This window comes from Dromiciops gliroides, chromosome 3 (genome assembly GCF_019393635.1).
Source record: "Dromiciops gliroides isolate mDroGli1 chromosome 3, mDroGli1.pri, whole genome shotgun sequence".
In the NCBI taxonomy this organism is placed as follows: domain Eukaryota; kingdom Metazoa; phylum Chordata; class Mammalia; order Microbiotheria; family Microbiotheriidae; genus Dromiciops; species Dromiciops gliroides.
This window is the reverse complement of record NC_057863.1, coordinates 666,377,797-666,392,951: the sequence shown is the minus strand read 5'-3', so window position 1 is coordinate 666,392,951 and position 15,155 is coordinate 666,377,797. Positions and strand designations below refer to the sequence as shown.

Sequence of the window (15,155 nt, the reverse complement as noted above, 5' to 3'; positions counted from 1 at the left end):
CTTGGCATATGTGAGGACTTTATTTTTATGGTGTTCTTGGGACAAAAGCTCAGTAATGTAATCTCTGGGTCAAAGGGCATGGTCATTTTATTTGGATAATTTCAACTTGTTTTGCAAAATGGATGTAGTGAGCCACAGCTCCACCCAAAATGTACTAGTGTGCTTAACTTCCCACAACCCTTTCAGCATTGATTATTGCCATTTGGGCCAATTTTCAGGGTGTGAAATAAAGCCTCAGGACTATTATGATTTACATTTTTGTTATTATTAGTGATTTAGGGCATTTCTTTTCATGTGGCTGTTCATACTTTGAAATTCTTTTGAGAATTATTTGCTCATATCCTTTGACCATTTACTTATTGGGGAATGACTCTGTCATATGTGTGTGCATTGATTGTTCATATATCTTGGGTACTAAATCCTTATCAGAGCAATTTGATAACAATGTTTTTTCCATTCAACCATATCCCTTCTTATCCTCAGTGCATTAATGTTGTCTATACAGAAGTTTTTCAGTTTCAAATAATCAAAATTGACTATTTTATCTTGTCTAATTTCCTCTTTCTCTTGTTTGGCTAAGAAGACATCTCTTACCCATAGCTATGAGAGGTATGTCATCTCTTTCTTTTCTAATTTCTTCAGAGTATTTAATATTAAGGCAATGTATTCATTTAAAATATATTGTAAAAACTAAAATATATTATAGAATGTGGTGTAAGGTAAGCCTAATTTCCGACAGAAAGCTTTCCAGTTTTCCCAGCAGTTTTTAAAAATACACATACCAAATAGGGAGTGTTTTCTTTATGTTTTCTGCCTTATAGTGTGCTGGCTTACTAAGTTCCATTGTTTCTAATTTTCCCTCATCTAGTCTGTTCTGTGAATTTACTCTTCTATTTTTTTAACCAATACCAGATGGCTTTAATGATTCCTGCTTCGACACATAATTTGAGTCTGGAAATGCCATTCCCCCTTCATCCCTAATCCTTTTCATAATTTCCCTTGATATTCTAGATGTTTTGTTTTTCCAAGCAAATTTTGTTATTATTTTATTAAGTTCTAGAAAGTATCCCCTTGGTGATTTCATTGGTGTAGCATTAAAAGTGTAAATTAACTTTGGTAGTATTGTCATTTTTATTTTATTGGCATGACCTAGCCACGGACACTGAACATTTCTCCTGCTATTTAAATTGTAATTAATTTCTTTAAGCAGCACTTTATAATTGAGTCTATGCAAGTCTTTTGTGTGATTTGGTAGATTGTTCTCCAGAGACTTTATGTTTTCATAGTTATTTAGAATAGAACTTTCTTTTCTATTATTAGCGCTTATATTTTATTATTATATAGAAAGAGTTGATTTTTGAGAGTTTATTTTGAAGCATGCAACTCTGTTGAAGCTAGTAATTCTTAATTGTTTTTTTTAATTCCTTAGGATTTCTCAAGTAAACCATCATATCATCAGCAAATGGAGAGAATTTTATCTTCTCTTTACCTACCTTTATGCCTTTAATTTCTTTCTCATCTTATTGTTTCTTTCTTTCTTTTTTGTGGGGCAATGAGGGTTAAGTGACTTGCCCAGGGTCACACAGCTAGTAAGTGTCAAGTGTCTGAGGCTGGTTTTGGACTCAGGTCCTCCTGAATCCAGGGCTGGTGCTTTATCCACTGTACCATCTAGCTGCCCCTCAAATGCTTTTTAACTGATGGGGACATGGCCAGAAAAGTGTTTGGAGGTATAAGATCTTGATCTATGTCCAGTTTCTGCCATATTGCCAAAAGTTTTCCCAATAATTTTTTTGGGGTGGGGCAATAAGGATTAAGTGACTTGCCCAGGATCACACAGCTAGTAAGTATTAAGTGTCTGAGGCCAGATTTGAACTGAGGTCCTCCTGAATCCAGGGCCAGTGCTTTATCCACTGCACCACTTAGCTGCCCCCTACCCAATCACATCTTTAATCTGGTTCTGCCAAACTCCAGAATTTTGCAGTGGAATTTGACACCTCTTGAAATCACCTTATAATTATTTATTTGTTGGGTTTTTTCTGTCTCCCCAGTAGAATGAAGGCTATTTGCGAGCAGGACCTGTTTCATTTTGGTATCCCTAGCACCTAGCACATGGCCCGGAATGTAACTGGTGCTTAATAAATGCTGATATAGCTACATTCAGGTTGTTAGAACTGGTTTGGGCCCATTACCTACTTATTTTCGTAGCTCTAAGTCCCCATTCCTCCGAACTGCTCCCCTAATGAAAACCAAAATTCAAGACGTTACCATAGAGAGGAAAAGGATATTTACTTAACATAAAATGCAAGATAAGTTAAAAAGCATTAAATTGGGGCAGCTAGGTGGTGCAGTGGATAGAGCACCAGCCCTGGAGTCAGGAGTACCTGAGTTTAAATTCAGCCTCAGACACTTAACACTTACTAGCTGTGTGACCCTGGGCAAGTCACTTAACCCCAATTGCCTCACTTAAAAAAAAAAGGCATTAAATTAAGCAGTTGGTCCTCCTTCATGCCCAAACTACCTTTTCCCATATGCCTAGTCCTGGGAGGTCTAATTCCACTTGTTGACATCAGTCCAGCATCCGTGTTGGGGCAGAGAATTTGTGCTGATGACTTGTCCAGCATCCCTGCTGGAGCATCTCTGATAGCTGGAATGGTGGCATCTCTCATCAAGGCCAAAGTGAAATCTTAAAATACCAAGTCACTGCTCCCTCAAATATCTGAAACTGTTAGTACCCGCAGGGCTGAGGAGAAGCCATTCCCTAGCCCCAGGAGGGATGAGATGCACAGGGAAAGATGCAAACATGGTTTTTTCCTCCTCCTTCTCTCTTCTCTGTCCCTTTCTCTTTTTTCTTCTCCTTCCTTGGCTCCAACCATCTGATGCCCCTAAGCCACCCGTGACTCGTGTCTCTGGAGGTCTCTGGCCACTCTCTTCCTGACACTCTAGCACTACAAATGGTCGCCCACTTTATGTTTGTCTATTGCCTCTGAGGTAACTGCTAGTAACGATTAAATAACAGCTATTTATTTGTTTGTTGTTTGTTTGAATGTTAAACATCCATTATTGACTGCCTAGTTTGGTGCAGGAAACACTTTAAAGTTTAATTCCCATTATTAACACTTTCTGAAGTCTCGACAATCAACAAAACAAAGAATTAAGCCCTGATTTGTAAATTTCCGAGGTGTCATAGCTGAAGCTGAAAATTTAACACTTGGCTTTCTTAAGACGGCAGGAGCTGATTTTAACTCCCCCTTGCATAAATGTGAATACTGGGCCTTGGGTCCAGCTCTTCCCTTCTAGACCCCACCCTCTCTTAATTCCACTGGAGGAGATTTGGGCCCCTACTTCACCCACTGTTGACATGGTAAACTTGTGGTTTCCTCACCTCCCTGGGGGAGTCTCGTTATAACCAGCCCTTCCCGTGTTGGATACAGGAAGTCGACCTTTTGGGTGCTGGGGAGAAAACTTGAAACATATCTATTAACTTTCCCCGTGCCCTACTTTGGCCCAAAGCTTCAAAATCTACATTCACAGGATGAAAGAGGCAAAAGAACCTGCAAACAGTCAGCCCACAGGTCAGCCCATATTTATTGAGCTCCTACTAGGTGTCAGGTGCCAAAGACATGTAAACTCCTGCTCTCAGGAAGCCCCTTTTCTTCTGGAGAAGCCGGCACCGGCACACAGTAGGGAGTGAGGAGAGAGGCCTATTCCTTCAAGGTGCCTGGTGCCAAGCCTCTCAGATATGTGGGGAGCCTGAGTTCTGGCCTGCTTGGCGGAGGGCTCTGCACTCACGCAGTTCGCTTTGACTTTCCCTGTCCTTTTACTTTCTGGTGAAAAAAAAGATGTTTCATTCACTACCAACCTGGAACAGTGTGTTCCAGGCCCAAAGAGAGCCCTCGCCTTCCTGGCGGCAATCCAGGGAAGCTGTTTCACAAGAAATATTCCCGGAAGAAGGGCCTTGAGTCTCTTCTGATCTTGGGCTAACTCGAGGTTCGGCCCTTTCTTTGCCTCTTGGTTTGTTCTTTCCACACTTAGGAGAACAAGTGTTGACACCAGAACAGACCGGACTGACCTTGGGCACTTCGGGGGTCAGCGGGCATTCAGAAGTCCCCAATCGGAGTTTGTTGGCAACAGAGTCTGGTAAGACTCGAAGTCCTTGGAGGGCGGCGAGACCCGGGAGATCGGGAGCAACAGGAGCAACAGGAGCAACAGGAGCAACAGGAGCTCAGGAGCAGAGACACTCTGCCTGCAGCCGGAGAGGGGCTTGTCCATTGCCCGGGCCACAGGCCAAAGTGAACAGGGGGAGGGAAGAACCCATAGGGAAGGGCGTGCCCTGCTCCAGGGAACCGTGCTACTCGGCCCACAGCCTTCGTTACAGACAATCATTGATCCTGAGGGGAGAGCAATGGTCAAGCTGATATGGGCCTGACTGGGTCTCCAGCTGAATAGCCTTAGAAGAGCCCTAGTGCCCTTCAGGGGGAACCCCTGGCACACTGAGGGGGAGATACGGCCAGTGCTCAGGGCATGCCTACTAGTGCGTGCATGGGTTGGGAGACCAAGCTCCAAGTCTTGTCACATACGGGCAGCTAGATGGTGCAGTGGATAAAGCACCAGCCTTGCATTCAGGAGGACCTGAGTTCAAATCCAGCCTCAGACACTTGACACTTACTAGCTGTGTGACCCTGGGCAAGTCACTTAACCCTCATTGCCCTCCCCTCCCCCCCAAAAAAGGTCTCGTCACATAACTGCATACAATATAAATGCAATGTAATTTGTGGGGACGACGGGAGGGGTGTCATGAAGAAGGGTGAGTCTGACCTGAGTGTGGAGGAAAACGAGGGTTTCTAAGAGGAAGAGGTGAGGAAGAACGTACTCCCAAAGACCCTTCCCTCCTTCCTTCCTCCCCTCCTTCCTCCCCTCCCTCCTTCCTCCCCTCCTTCCTTCCCTCCTCCCCTCCTTCCTTCCCTCCTTCCTCCCCTCTTCCCTCCTTCCTTCCTTCCCTCCTTCCTCCCCTCTTCCCTTCCCTCCTCCCTTCCCTCCTTCCTTCCCTCCTCCCTTCCCTCTTCCCTTCCCTCCTTCCTCCCCTCTTTCCTCCCCTCCTTCTTTCCCTCCTTCCTTCCCTTCATCCATCGCTCCTTTTCCTTTCCTCTTTCATTCTTTCCTTTCCTCTTTCCCTCCATCCTATCTTCTTCCCTCATTCCTTCCCTTCATCCATCACTCCTTTTCCTTTCCTCTTTCATTCCCTCCTTCCTCCCCTCCTTCCTTCCCTCCCTCCTTCCCTCCCTCCTTGCTTCCCTCTTTCCTCCCTTCCCTCCTTCCTTGGAGGGTCTGTACAACACCAGTGACTCACAGCACTGCCCTGGATGAGCCTTGTGAGGGGTCCCCCTCATTGCTACCCTGCACAGCTGTCACTGCTCTCCTAAGTATCCTAGGACTGCTGAGGATGCTGGTCCTCTTCCATGTCTCTAGAGCCAGGCAGAACCTTTTACTGTTTAGGCCCTGGTCCCATAGCTCAGCCTTCCATCAGCCTCCTCATATTGGATTACCCAGGAGGCCTTTGGCCTTGGCTCTAGGGGAGCCCCTTTGGCTCACCCCCTTCTGTCCACCCTCATCAGCACCACTCACCAAAGTGGGGCAGAGTCTCGAGCTCCCTTTGTCCACCTCAGAGATATCTCAGGTTTGGTTACAGACCACTGCAATAAAGCAAATATCTCCTAAAGCCAGTCCCTCGAATTGTTTGGCTTCCCAGTGCAAATAACAGTTATATTTACCCTGTTCTGTGGTCTATCAAGTGTGCAATTGCATCATGTCTAAAAACCAACATACACTTAATTAAAACACATTATTGCTTTTAAAAAAATGCTAGCCATCACCTGAGCCATCACCTGAGCCATCACCTGAGCCATCATCTCGCTGCTGTAGGCTCTTGCCTGATGATAAGGTTGTTACTGATCAGGGTGGTGGCTGCCCAAGGTTGGGGTGGCTGGGACGGCTGGGGCAACTTCTTAAAGTAGGACCACGAGGAAATTTGCCACTTTCACTCGAAGGCTTAGAGGTCATCGATTGGCCTAATGTCAATATTGTTGTACCTCAGGTAATGGGGAGGCCAGAGGAGAGGAGGAGAGACGGGAAGGGCCACCAGAACACACACAGCGTTTATCAATTAAGTTCACCGACTTATGTGGCTGTGGCTTGGGAGCCCCAGAGCAAAGACAGTAGTAACATCAGGTTAGGGATCACAAATCGCCAGGACAGATGTAATCATATTGAGAAAGCTCACCAAAACGTGGCATGGACACACAACGTGAGCATGTGCCATTGGAAAAAAGGCACCGGTAGACTTGTCACCAGCCTTCAGTCTGTAGAAAGGTCGGCTGCACTTGGGGCGTCTGTGCCGAGCCCGGGGCGTTTCCGGGCGGCTCGCCTCCCTGGCTTTTGTCCCCCTGAGCATCCCCGGTGTGGTCCTTTCCCTGCTGGAGCTGCCGCTCTCGTGGAGTGGGGCCTCACACTTTTCCATTCCAGACAACCCCACAGCCCTTCCCACGAGAGAGGCATGACCTACCTGTGCACATGGGAGTGTGCATCCATGACGTGAAAGACTTCTCTGGACTGTCACACTTCTCAGTGACAATAAACAAACGGCCATTCGCACGTGGCAAACTGAAGTCACCCAGTCTTGACTAGGTTTCCAAGACTACAAGTGTGTAACCCTTGGCACAATGCTTGCCACACTGTGGGCCCGTAATAAATGTTTACCAACTGTTACAGTAGGGAAGGACCTGGGCCTGGAGTCAGGAAGACCTGAATTCAAATTCAACCTCCAACATGCCCTGTGTGACCCTGGGTGAGTCACTTACCCTCTACCTCAACATCCTCATCAGTAAAATGGGAATATCCACAATAGTACCCACCTCCCAGGACTGTTGTGAGGACCCAATGAGATAATCATTAGTCAGGTGCCTGGTCCAGGGCCCCCGCTCTATAGGAAGCTCTATATACATGTCAATTGGTTATGCGCGGGTGCCCGGCCCTGGACTGGCTGATTGATGCTTGGACCAAAAGGACATTCTTCTGTTTGAGTCAAGGGACAGTGGTCCGGTGGCTCATCAGACCAATAGAAGCTCAGAAGGCTCTGCCATGGGTTGGGCACAAATAGATCACGTGAGCGTCTGGGGTGGAGTCTCTACCTTGGGGCACCCCGTGTCTCTTTGGAGCTGCTGCAGCCCCTGCTTCACTCACAGACCACAGCGCCTTCTTTGAAGCGGGTTCCTCGCTGGGCGGTCCGGCGCCAGTGGCTCCCGTGTCCCACGGCCGGTTCCAAGGTTCTTCTTGAGAGTGACCTCCACACGCAGAGGATACAGCAGACCCCCTCAGCGTGCCTGCCTCAGTGGCAGGACAGCACATACACATGTTTCTGGATAATCACTGGGTATCGCTGTGACTCCTCTGCAGGCGCCCAGGCAGTGGGTCAGCTCCAGTGGGTCAGGCAATGAGCATGTATTTTAATTTATTTCTTTTTTTCGGGGCAATGAGGGTTAAGTGACTTGCTCAGGGTCACACAGCTAGTGTCAAGTGTCTGAGGCTGGATTTGAACTCAGGCCCTCCTGAATCCAGGGCTGGTGCTCTATCTACTGTGCTCCCTGGCTGCCTCCCCCCATGAACATTTATTAAGCACCTACTATGTGCTAGGCCCTGTGCTAAGCACTGGGGATACAAGAAAAGCAAAACACAATTCCTGCTTGCAAGGAGTTCACAATCAAATGGGGAGACAACGTGCACACAACTTCATACAGGATGAATGAGAGAATGGAGAAAGGCACAGCAGTAGCGACAAAGGGGAATCTGGAGAAGGCAGGATTTTAGCAGGGTCTCGAAGGAAGCCGGGGCCAGGAGGTGGAGGTGAGGAGTCCAGACAGGGAGCCTGGACACAGAGTGTCTGGCTTGTGGAACAGCCACGAGCCCCGGGCTGGAAGAGGTAGGGCCTGGGAAGGGAGGAGTGGCCAGCTATGAAGGGCTTTGAATGCCAAATTCAGTTGTTTGTATTTGATCCTGAAGACACCTCAAGCCATGGGAGGTTATTAAGTGTGCGTGTGTGAGTGTGAGAGAGGCGAGCTCACACGCGCCCATGCATGCACCCACGCGCACACACAGACAGGGCTGGACCTGGGCTTTAGGAAAAGGGCTTTGGGGGCTGAATAGAGGATGCTCTGGAGTGGGGAGAGAGTTGGGGCAGACAGACCCCCACCCATCTAGGTGGGGATTGTGATAATCCAGGAGGGAAGGGATGAGGGCCTGCCTTAGGAGTCATATTAGAGAGATGTTATAGAGGTGAAATCCACAGGCCTTGGCACCATATTGGGTGGGGGGTGGGGTAAAAGGGAGCGAGGAGTCCAGGATGACTCCTAGGTTGGGAGCCTGCGGGCCTGTGAGAAAGCAGTTGCTCTCTTTTGCAGAGAGGGGAAGGCAAGAGGGAGCAAGGCCGGGGGGGGGGGGGGGCAATGAATTGTCTTTTACAGATTTAATTTAAGGTCTATTGGACATCTGCAGCCAGATGGGGCAATGGATAGAGCCTGGGGCCTGGACTCAGGAAGACTCATCTCTTCAAGTTCAGATCCAGCCTCAGACACTTACTGGCTGTGTGACCCTGAGCAAGTCACTTTACCCTGCTTGCCTCAGTTTTCTCATCTGTAAAATGCAAACCCTGCCAGCATCTCTGCCAAGCAAACCCCAGATGGGGTCATGAAGAGCCAGGCACGCCTCAACGACAACTAGACATCAGAGGTCAGGAGAGGTCGATTTGAGAATCAGCAGCAGAGAGGATGAGAGCTGATGAGGGTCACCCAGTGAGGCAGTATGGAGGGAGAAGAGTAGGGGGCCTGGGACAGAGCCGGGGAACACCCACGGTGGGAGAGCGTGATCTGGAAGAGGATCCAGCGAAGGAGACAGAGGAGGAGCAGTCAGAGAGGGAGGAGGAGAGCCAGGAGACAGGCGAGGATAGGGGAGCAAGGCTGGTGAGGGCCCCTGAGGGTCACCCTGAGAACCTCCAGGAAGGGAAGAGTCAGCCCTCCCGGGGTAAGCCTATTCAGCTGGGAGTTGGGGAAGTAGCCCTGGAGAGGGGGCTCCATGGACAGGTCTCTGAGTGTCTCTATAAGGCAAGTAGGTATCTCTGTCTAGGGCCTCTGGGTGTCTCTGGGCGCGGTCTCTGCAGGGTCTCGGGGCCGTCTACAACAAGGTCCCGCCCTCTCACGTCAATTCCCCCTCTTGTTCCCGCCCCCAATCCGGGCCCGCCTCCTCCGCCTCCTGCGCATACCCGGAAGTTCTACCGAAGTCGGTGTGCGCAGGCGCGGTGGCGCGCGGGCTTGGGGGCCGCTGGGAGCCGCGCGGGCTGCTCACTCTCACGCGGGCTCGTGTTCGGCTCGCGACTCCACGCGCGTCCCGCGCAGGGGAGGGGGAGATCTGCACCGCAATGGGGGGGCAAGGACACGTGACCGGGCTGTTGGACCCCCCCCTCGGAGGCAGCACGTGAGTGGGGGGAAGCACGTGGCGGGGGGGAGGGGTGAGCACGTGGCCTGGGGGGTCGGAGAGAGCCGGAACCCCCGAGTCCGGGCCGTGGGTCAGGGGGCTTTGGGGCGGAAGCCCCGGGGGCCCCCCAACGGCGCCCCCTCAGGGCCAAAGACCTTTCCTTGGACCCCCCCAGGGGTTTAGTAGGCGCCTGCTGTGTACCCGGCGCGGCCCAGAAGCCATTTCCGGGATGGGGGGGGGCGGCCTCCCCCCCCCCCTGAAGTCCGGCCGGACTCCCTAACACCCCCCCCCCCGCTGAGGCCCTTAAGGGGGAGGGGGCCGGGCCTAGCCCCTGCCTTCAGGGGGCTCCCCCCACGTGGCTGGGATGGGGGGCGGGGGACCAGAGCCGGGCCTCCCGTGATGCCAGCACTGGGCGCTGAGCCCCCTGACGACAACCACAGTGCCCCCCCCCTCTGCCTCTCACCCCCCCCATTTCTGTCTTGAAGGGTTCCGGTGAGGACCCCCCCTTCCTGCTCTAGCTGGGGGGGGTCTGCCCCCACCCTTCCCAGGCCTGGGACCCCAATGATGCCAGCACTGGGCTCTGACTCTGATGAAGACAGATGTGGTGCCCCCTGGGCCTTGACTCCCAGGGGTCTGAGGGGCCCCGGCTCTGCCCCCAGCCCCCCTTGTCTTTGTGCCCGGCTCCACCTTCTTGTCCTCTCCTTTCTTCCTTGCAGTTGTCCTGGGGTATGAGGGGTGAGGTGACCGTCCGGAGAGGATGCGGCCGATAAGGGGCAGAGGCGAGTCCAGATGCCTGGCGCTCATGGCCTGAGGTTGCAGCCCCGCTGGGGCGGGTGGTGGAGGGCACCCGAGGATGCCAGCACTGGGCACTGACTCCCTGGGAAGGACAAGGCTGGTGCCCCCGGATTCCAGGGGCCTGTGAATGAGCATGAGCTGGGCTTCCTGGGGCAGGGAGAGGCAGCCCCCCATCACACCTTCCTTGAGAGATGCCTCTGCCCTCAACCTCCCTGGGGTTTGGGGGACCTGAGATCTCAGCAGGAAACAGGGACTGAGAGGCCTGGGCCTCGCTTCCCCCCATCTCCCCCTCCCCAGAGGCCTGGCCTGCCCCAGCACCCCCTCCCCTGCCTTTGTGTGTGTGTGTACATGTGTACGTGTGTGTGACATGGGGGGGGGTCTGTGTCTCTGACGACCCCCCTCCCTGCCACATGGGAATCGCCTCCATTACCTCACACGGGGTTGGTCCTTTGCATTGTGGGTGGGAGGCTGTAGAGTCACTTAGCATTTATAGAGGGCCTGCTGTTTGCCAGGCACCACGCCCAGCACTGGGAGTCAGGTGCTACTGTTAACTCTATTTTACAGATGAGAAAACTGAGGCAGGGCAGAGGTGCCGCCACCGTTTGGAGTCACCAGGCCAGGGAGCGCCTAAGGCTGGATTAGAGCTCGGGTCTTCCTGACTCTGCGCCCATGGCTGCCCTCCCATGACAGCGGGTGGGGGTGCTACTCCTCACCACTTGCCACAGGTGAGTCCAGGAGAGGGAGCGTGAGGGGTCTGGTTGTGTTCAGGGGCACGAGGACCTCGAGTGACCCATCCTGTGGCCGAGATCTCTGACCATGAGTCTGGGGGGCCGAGGGGACAGGAGGCACTGCCCCCTGCCCCCCAGGATGGTGAAGAGACCCTTCCATGCCAGAAGTCTTCCCTGGTAGAGACCATCTCAGCCACGCCTCCCTCCCTCATTTGCAGATGAAGAAACTGGGGCCCTGAGGGCCCCGTGCCCGCCTTCTGGCCCCAGGGATGGATGGTCCTGCCCAAGCACTTTAGCCCAGATCTCTCTGAGGGGAAGGCTGGGGGTACCTGGGCACAGCTCCCGGGATCTGAGGGAGGTGCAGACCAGAGAGCCAGGGCTCCCATGATGCCAGCACTGGGCGCTGAGCCCCCTGATGACAACCACAGTGCCCCCCAGGCTTTGACTCCTGGGGGTCTGAGGGGCCCTGGCTCTGGGGAGGGGCTGCCCCACCTCCCTCTCCTGGCTGCCCCTCTCAGCCCTGGCTCTGCCTCTCACCCTCCACCCCCCATTTCTGTCTTACAGGGTTCCAGCGAGCCCCCCCAGAGCTGCTCTCATGCCCCCTGAGGGGGTCTTCCCCACCCCAGCCCCCTCTAGGCTGTCCCAGCGTGTCTCTAGGAGGTGGGTGTGCTCCCCTCTTGGGGTCCCTCTGCGGGTCTGTCTCTGACTGTCTGCACTCTCCTCTTTTTTCATCTCTTCTCTCCCACCTCACTGAAGAAGATGACCCCCCCCCACACACACACACACACCCCTGCAGTGCAAAGTCAGTCAAATCAGACTCCAGCCCATTCCCTCTTGCCTCTGACCCCACCGGTGGTCAGGCCTTGGGAGGCCCCGCCGGTCACTGCGCTCTCCTGCCTGGGCGGTCCCCCAGCTTCCCCGGGACCTCTGTCTGATGTCACTGGGATGGGGGTCCCCTCGTTTCCGGGCTTTGGTCCTTATCTTTGGGGTCTGTGCTTCGGGCCGTATCCAGCAGGCCCAGGTTCTGCCGGGGCTTGCTGCCTCTCACCCCACAATTAGGGGGGGCCCCTGTGCGGCCCTGGGGTTCACTGGGGACTTCAGCCAGGATGGGGGCCTGCTCTCAGCTGATCAACAGAAAGGTCCTCATGCTGCCCCTTCACCCTCTGCCCAGGAGACTTGAAGGAGGAGGGGGGGCCTCCTAGGGCAGTGGAAACCCCCCCCCCCCATGCCTCAGTTGGGAGAAGACCCGAGGCTGGGAGAGGGTCAGCCAGCTGGGGGTTCATTCTTTATCCCTGGAGCCTCTTGGCAAAGGCCTAACCCCGGGCGGTTCTCCCTGGGATGGGGTTGAGTAGACTGAGGAGTCGGGGGTGGCGAGAGCACTGGTACCCCGATGATGTCAGCACTGGGCTCTGATTCCTATGGAGACACTTGGTGCCCCCCAGGCTTTGATTCCCGGGGGTCTGAGGGACCCAGGCTCTGGGCCGTGGATGGCCATCCTCCCATCCCACCACAGAGGTGGCCTGCTGTCCCCCAGGATGGGGCAGCCTGGCCCACACACCCTTGGGACCAGGCTGGGATGGGGCACCTGATGCCCCTTGGGGGGTTTCCAGAGGCTGGTCTGCTGCCACCTCCTGTGGCCTGTGGCACCGGAGCTCTTTAGGGCTGGTGTCGTATACCAAGGGCTTCTTAAACTTGGGCTGGCTCACCAGCCCTTTGCACAACCCTGGGCATATAAAGTAGGCGCACCAGTCAGGTGTTTCCTGCCACACTGCTTGACCGCACCATCTAGGGAGCAGGTTTGCAAAGTCTGAGGATCCCAGTGGGGAGGGGGATGTTTTCTCTTGAGATGAGGTGACTTAGCAGATAAGTTGAACTGGACGTTCAATCTGACTCTAGGTAAAGCCAAGGTCCAAATGACTGAAGGAGGACCTCTGACCTCCGGGAGAGAACGCATGCGGTCCTTGATGATACAGTGCGGCCAGTGCTGGGAGTCGGTGCTGTTGCAGTTAAGAAAATAAATGGTTTTTACAAGCCTCGTTATGCTTTGTCACTTCCATGTGCTTTGTACCACAGACGGACTGCACCGATAAAATGCAAGCGAGTTAGGGAGGGAGGCGTGTGATCCACAATATTTGGAAACTGGCCCTAGGAGGAGGCTCTTGGCTGGGATGAGCTCGAGAGCGGCTTTTGTCAGAGGGGAGTCTGGCAGGGCACGTAGGACATGGGCCGTCCAGGGGATGCTGGCCGAAGTGGAAGGGCCCAGAGCCGCCTGGGCGAGGGACAAAAAGACCCAGGCCCGGCCTTAGGCGCCTTCTGTCTCCTGATGAAGGACGAGGCCCTCCTCTTCTATGGATGTCCAATCCCTAGGGGTCAGGAGTGGACGTGCTGGTGGGGGGTGTGTTGTGAGGGGGAGACCCTCTGCAGATCAGAGGGGATGTTGGGAAATGGACGGTAATGCTGGAGGGACTTCCCACCCTGGCAAGTCCAGAGCCTGGGAGAAAGAAGGGACCTTGAGGGCCAGGTTTGCCCATGCCTTGCCAGCAGAGGGCAGTGTGATGCTATCGCTAAGGGGGCCAGACCAGAGCAAGAAGAGAGTCCCTTAAGTCAGGTTTTGGAAGGGGGGGGGCACATAGAGGGGTAGATGGCACAGTGCTTGGAGTGCAGGTCCTGGAGTCAGGACTCATCGTCCCGAGTTCAAATATGGCCTCAGACACTAGTTGTGTGGCCCTGGGCAAGTCGCTCCACCCTGTTGGCCTCATCTGTAAACTGAGCTGAAGAAGGAAATGGCCAACGTTTCAGTGTCCTTGCCAAGGAAACCCCAAATGGGGTCACCAAGAGTCAGGCGTGACTGTGATGCCCTCTCTGTTCGATGAAGGAAAAAAGAGACTCCAAGTACAAGATGACCTTCGTTGTCTGACTCAGTGAACAAAACACGGTGATTACTTACTGGGACGTGTGTAAATAGGGTCAGAATGGGCTACCACATGACAGTCATCAGCGGGCACAGGCTCCAGACCCCATGGGTTGGGTTGTCAGGCTGCTCGCCGCATTGCAGTGTGGAGTGTGTAAGCTTGAAGCTAAATAGTGTTGGTGGGAGAGAGCAAAGTCCGTAGGACCTGTTGTTTCTTAGTCATACATTTTACTGAGTGCAATAGAACAATCCAGTTTCAAAAAAAACCCTTTTATAATTGTAATGATTGTTGGTTAATATTTCAACTGTGAATCAGTTGAAATGTTCAACAATTAAATTTAGGCTTAATTGTCTTAAATATGTTATTGTCTAACTTTCATAAAATGAAATAGTCTTTTGTGATGGTTTAACACATGGCTGCTCTGAAGAGAAAATCTTCCAGAGAAGCTGAAACCAATACAAGCCAAGACAGTCAAGAGACCTGAAGAAGCAGAAATAATCAGTTATTCTCTCTCCCCCTAAGCTGCCCCCTCAGACCAGCTTCCTCATCTCTGTCCTGGGCACTGCTGTCCTTGCAGTCACAGGCTCCAAGCCCTGCCGTCATCTGCAATCCCTCCCTGTATCCAGTCAATCGCTAGGGTTTCTCAATGCCCCCTCTCCACTCAGCCCCCACCCTGGCTTGCTGGCTTGGGTCCTGGGCACTGGACCCCGGCCATAACCTCCCCTTGCTTTCCCTTCTCAATCACCCTCCACACAGATGCCAAAGTGATGCTTCTGAAACACAGGCCTGACTTTCTGCTTGGCAGGCAGGTTGGTGCAGGGGACACAATGCTGGGCCCACACTCAGCAAGCCCCGAGTTCAAATCTAGCTTCCAATAGATGCTCCCTAGCATCCCGGGCAAATCGCTGAACCTTTGCCTCCATTTCCTCATCTGTAAGATGGGGGTTATCGATAGTGCCTACCTCCGAGGGTGGTTGTGAAGGTCGAAGGAGATCACTGCAAAGCGCTCAACCCAGTACCTGGAACACAGCTCCCTTCCCCCGAGCTGCCTCCTCTGAATCCTATGGGGGGGGCATATCTTGGAGTGGAAGAGCTGGCCTCCCAGGCAGGAAGGCCTGCATTAAAAGTGGCTGGGTGACCCTCGGTGCTTGGAGAGGGGCTGCCAGCTTGTATGCCAGGGAAACCACAGGACCACGCCCCA

The 15,155-nt window shown here is 53.1% G+C and overlaps 3 non-coding genes across 3 annotated transcripts; all 3 read left to right on the top strand.

The window, feature by feature from the left end:
• Positions 1–10,072: 10,072 nt before the first annotated feature.
• LOC122752407 lies at positions 10,073–10,163 on the top strand. The gene has a single exon (XR_006356152.1). It is a non-coding gene; the product is annotated as a small nucleolar RNA SNORD88 (small nucleolar RNA).
• A 1,255-nt stretch (positions 10,164–11,418) lies between these two features.
• Positions 11,419–11,509, top strand: LOC122752406. Its single transcript, XR_006356151.1, has one exon. It is a non-coding gene; the product is annotated as a small nucleolar RNA SNORD88 (small nucleolar RNA).
• A 915-nt stretch (positions 11,510–12,424) lies between these two features.
• Positions 12,425–12,513, top strand: LOC122752408. Its single transcript, XR_006356153.1, has one exon. It is a non-coding gene; the product is annotated as a small nucleolar RNA SNORD88 (small nucleolar RNA).
• Positions 12,514–15,155: the final 2,642 nt, after the last annotated feature.